We start from the raw sequence: 6,000 nt of genomic DNA, 5'->3' as shown, positions 1-6,000 counted from the left end.
AATTCTAGTTCAGTTGTGCCGATAGTGGTGTTGGTATTGATTGTGGTTTCAATGCTAATTTTAGTCCACTCATGTTGATCCTGGTTTAAAGGAAGAACATTAACCTTAAATCCAAAATCCTAAATTTTAGTAGAAATATTTTTTTAATGAAGAAACGTACGCCGACAAGATTATAAGATATAAAAATATTTTATAATATATAAGTGTATACAAATATTTTATGAATCAATTAGATTTTAAATTTACTTTTTAAGATGGTAGGATAGTCATTAAAAATTTATTAAAACAAAAATTTACAGACAAATTAACAAATATAATAAAAATTTCAACTGTTGAGTGTAAAGTTTACAACGAGTTTCATATATTTTCTTGATATATCTTACAATTGAACCAAAATTATGTAAAGATACATTAAACACAATAGTATTGCAGGATCACAAAAAAGTGTTGTAGAGAACACAATAACTAAATAAAACAATTCAGTTATTCCTTAACTTGCAACCTTTGAAAACAAAACAAGGGTGACAAGTATACAAATTTAGCAGTTTCACGATCTTTCTCCCCACGGAAAAAATTTAGTACAGACATTAATATCTTTTCTGCACTTTCTACCTAGTTTAACTCAACCAAACCTCATTTTCTTCTCCCAGTTTTTCCCCTTTCTTCACCATTCAATCATCTAAGCAACCAAACAAAGCATAAGTCACTATCATCGCAGTGAAGAAGAGAAAAAAAATATAACTGCTTGATTCACTAGCTAGTACTAGCCGAAGATAAATTTCGTTTCCAAACACAATAATTGCTTCATGATGTGACTGTTTACCCACTCTTTCCCATTTCTTTATTCTGCTCAAATCTCACAACACAACCTTCCTAACAGTGAAAAAATTGAACAATCTTTTAAAATTTTATTAGACTGAGGTATCCACAGTTTTATCCACACATGTTCACAAAGCAAATTCATGTCTCCGTGATTTTTCAAACACTAATGGTCTCTAAATCCAAATCAACCACTTTATGATGCTGGATAAGGACTATATATCTTTGTATTTAACATACAAATATTATAATCTTGAAAAAGAAGAAAGAAGAGAAAAGCACATCTTAACCATAATAATTTCATTATGAGTCATTAGATGGTGTATGACCAAAGAATACCATTCCCACAGCAGTAGAAACGGTAGGTATATATAAATATATATTACAGCAAAATGAATAATGATTCAAAGCATAAAAAATGAATAATGATTGAGTAGGGTAGTGTGGCATTTATTTAGGTAAGAGAACAGCAACAACTTTGGTATACAGTACCCTCCATCAATCCTCTAAAGTCACACCTTACATATAATAATATTTTGGTTCAGCAGAAAGGGTTTGTTAGCTGAATATGCTTGAATGTTTTGGTATAAACGTGGTACATTGCATATCCTAGAATGTGGATAGTAGGCATCACATGTTAGGCTTCCAATGTTTTCTGCTAATAATCATGCCGCGGTTATATGGATAACGTCTCACTTGGTACTGTGTTTCAGATGAACTCCAGTTTTACATATACACAAGTGTTGAACTGTTTAAAAGTTACATTGAAATGTTTTTCAAAAAATCTTACAAATTGTATTTTATTATATTGTAGAGATTGGTTATTTTATATTTTGGCTTGAACGATACAACCCTACTTATATTTATCTAAATTTTAGATATATACAAAATAATACTTTATACCTTATATATATATTCTCCATAATATAATAATTAATAAATATTTGATGAGTTAGATAAGTCATATTTATAAAAAAAAAAAAAATGATTTTGTTAGTTTATTATATCATAATTAAATATTTGTTTTGGTTGAGCAACGAATCTGTTTCGGTAGATGAGGTTTGGAAAGTGATTTAGATCGCGGTCGTCAATGAAATTTGGAAACATAAAAACAGAGTAATATTTAGAGGGGATGTAATAGATGTATTGAAAGTATTCGCTTTGGTGCAACTAAAGGCATGAGTTTGGGTTACTTCCAAGTCGCAGGATGCAATCTTTTCCTTCTCTGATTGGTGTGTTGATCATTTGGTCTGTATGAAGACGATGTTTTGATGTTTTGTTTGGGTATAAGAGTGAGGGTTGTAGGCGGTTCTCTCCAGATTTATTTAAGTATTTAGGAGTTGGTGGGATATGTGTTGTGGAAAAGGTTAAAGGTCGTGTGTTTTGTATAAGGGTTGGGTTATCCCTAAAGTGACTCACATCTATTCATTGTTTATTGCTGATAAAAAAAAATATCAGAATTAAATATAATTGTTAAATGTAAAATCTTTAATTCAAATACTTTAAAAAATAATAATTAGAAGTTAGGAGGTAATGGGAGTTATATATCTTCGACGGTTATCGTTCTGACGATGAATAATTTATGTAAATATTATAATTACGAAAAAAGTTATTATTTAATTAAAAAGAATTATTAATAAAATTAGTGGATATCTTACCAATAACATATTTTAAAAAAGTCAATACGAACTGTTACACTTCCACTTTGTACATGTGTTCCTACTTCAGTTTTTGATAAAGTGTTAGAGAAATGGATATAGCACTTTCTCACTTGCTCTTTCTAAAATAAATATAAATATCTTATATAGTCCAGTGAGGATAACACCTTAGTTACATCAACTGATGTGGAATCACAGCTTTCCAAATTAAGTATATAACACAGGTGTAGATAAGGTGTGGACCAACACAAATTAAGGCTAAGTCAGAATAATTAAAACGTAGACAACGCATCAAATCCAAAAAATAAAATTTAAAATAAATATTATATATATAATGTTGAAAATTTTATTATTTAATAATTTTGAAGTGTAATAGTAAAACGTCATTAACGTATACAAAAATTGAGCGGCAATTTTCTAACTTTTGTATCACGTTTTATAATTACTACAAAAGTAATCGATATAAAATATTATATAATTTGTTGATTATTATTTTAAACGTAACAAAATTGTACCACATGTATAATATACTTTACCTTGTTCATAAGTCATTTTCGTTAATCAATAATTGATACAATATATGTTTAAACATGTTTTTGCACTTTCTCTCTTGTTATTATTCAAAAGTTGTTGTCTTATCTTCTTCACAATCTAAACTATTTTTATTGTTTGTTTTTTCATGTCTCGTTTCTTTTCTTAGCAACTCTAAAAGATTATATCGTAATTTTTTTCTTTTTTCTTATAAAATTTCTCGTAAATACTTCACATTTTAGTTACACTATCATCTAAAATAATAATCATCTGTCGTCAAATAAAAAATATTACTATAAAAATATAAATAAAATTTATATATTAAAAAAATTATACTTATTAATAAAAAAAATTAAGAAAATAATAGGTAAAAATTTATTATCCTAGTCAAAATAGTATTCCTATTTTTTAACCAATGTTATTATCATGTTTTACAGTCCCAGAGCTTTAATATCTCCCAGCACCAAGACTCGCACCTAGAGATAAAAGCAACTGAATATAGAAGTTAATGCGTGATTTTTGTTTAATTTTAGAGGGGAATGCATAAGTGCGATCTTTCTTTGATTTAGGTGGTGACTACATCTCCTTACAAGAAGTGAGTGAATGGATCTGATGATGAGATTTTCAAAAGAAAAATGATGATTTGTAAACTTGATGAGATAATAGCCAGTGAGGAGGCACTCGTTTGTCCTCGTGCTAAAGACGACAAGTGAAAGCATGAAACCCACTTGTTTGTTGCTTTGGTGGTAAGAAGTGGCTATTACCATGCCAGTACAATTCTCTCGATAAATTCTTGTCAACCATGCGTGCTTTCTCATAACCCCACCACATCCTATCTATTCATTATCTCATCAAATTTAAATACAGAAAATAATAATTATTAAATTATAAACGATATTATATGATGTTATATTTAATTATATGTAATTAATTTAATAATAAAATTTTATGATTAGGAAATATTTGACTAATTAAATTATATTATAATTTGAAGAAGTAAGTCTCCGTACATATTTCACGTACATGAAGTCACCTAAATACACACAAAGAAAATAAAAAAAAACATATTATTTCTTCTTTCAATCTTCTTCCATACAATTTTCAAAATTTTCTTATATATTTGCACTTTCATTCATCGTCATGCATGTCATCGTTCATCTACCAACTCAAACTTTCATCTTCTCCAACCATCTATTCATACTCAGATTCATCACGCAGATGTTTCCATACAAATCATTTTGTGCTCACCTCTTCTTTATATATATATATATATATATACATTATATATATATATATATACATACATATATATATATATATACATACATATATATATATTATAAACATAAACTAAAATTAACAAAGAAGAATCTACATTAATTCTTTTTAATAAAAATGTATATAAATAAAAATAAACTAAAATCTCAAAAGAAATCTCAATTCACGTGTTAAGCGAATTTAGCGTTAAAAATATATATTTATTGCTTATTAATCTATGGGATATCTATTCAAGCTAAAATGCCACGTTTCCCACGTCTGCCATTGACGAAGATATTAAAAGAAAAAGTAATGAACAGGGTTGGATGTTTATCTGTAAACTCCTTATTGAAAAAGAAAAAATTAAGATTATTAAAATTATTATTTCTAATTTGCAATTTAATATATTATCTATTACAAACTTTAAGTCTAATTCAACCATATCATAAAACTCACTCATAAAATTAAGGTTTGCATCAACTTATATACAATGAATTGTCCTCATTTCTAATCAATGTGAGATTTCCAACAAACACTCTAGGATGAGCTTTTAAATGACTTTGATACCATATTACAAAGTAGACTTTAAACTTAACTCAACTCTACAAAACCGGCTGATAGGATTGAGGTTTACACTAACTTATATACAATGTATCTCCAACATTATCATTTTAATATATATTATTATATTGTTAGAATAAATTTGAAGGTAGGAGTGTACTTTATTTTATATGAATGTGAAATTATAATTTTTCATATGGTAAATGTTGTTTTGACAAGATATGTGAATTGCGTGGATGTAATGCCAATGCAGGTGGATTGATATAAAGTTTAAAATTAAACTTTAATTAGTCTAAAAAGTTATCAATGGCGACAGTTCAAAGAGGGAAATCTACTAGGAACGCGATGTATGTCTTCTCATGAAAATGAAGACTGATAAAAGCTTTAAATGTTTTTTCATACTAGCTTTTATGACCTATTTACTAGCCTTTTCTAATATTGGACGACTAAACACTATCACCCTTTAATTTTTTTCTTCATAATATATGCTTGCATTCCTAAACTATTATTATTGAATATATGTTTATTTTATAATTATAAATTAATAATATATCATTATCTTTTAATATAAAAGTATACTTTAATTAGAAAATATTAGAAATAAATATTTTAATATTTATTTAACTTTAAAAAAATTAAATAAATCATATTAATTATGATATAGTATTATTTTAATACTAATTTAGAGATAGATATAAGTAAATTGAATGAAAAAATATACATGAGTAAAATAATTTTAATTTTTCATTTAATTTCATAAAGGGACTAGAATGTAATATTGTAGGTATAAATATTGACGAGTCATATGCAAATGTGCTTTTTGAAGATTAAGGAAAATTCAATATTTTTTTTAAGTTACAAAAGTTATATATATATATATATATATATATATATATATATATATATATATATATATATAAAAGATGAATTTTGTACTACTAGTTGGTCAAATGGCCAATGGCCTCCCAATCCACTTAATTCAAACAGAATCCTTCAAATGTTATTTAATCAATGTTAAGTCAGTTTATCTGCAAAAACATGCTTAAGACATAATTGGATTCCTTTTTGGATCCTACAAGCGGGTCCATGACAACAAGATCTACCAAAAGATATAAATAGTAATATCACACTTGAATGTCAAAATATCTTTGTAGGTTCTCCACAATCATTTGGT

Source organism: Phaseolus vulgaris, chromosome 6, assembly GCF_000499845.2.
Source record: "Phaseolus vulgaris cultivar G19833 chromosome 6, P. vulgaris v2.0, whole genome shotgun sequence".
Classification (NCBI taxonomy): Eukaryota; Viridiplantae; Streptophyta; class Magnoliopsida; order Fabales; family Fabaceae; genus Phaseolus; species Phaseolus vulgaris.
The sequence above is the reverse complement of the archived record's forward strand: the minus strand, read 5'-3'. Positions refer to the sequence as shown.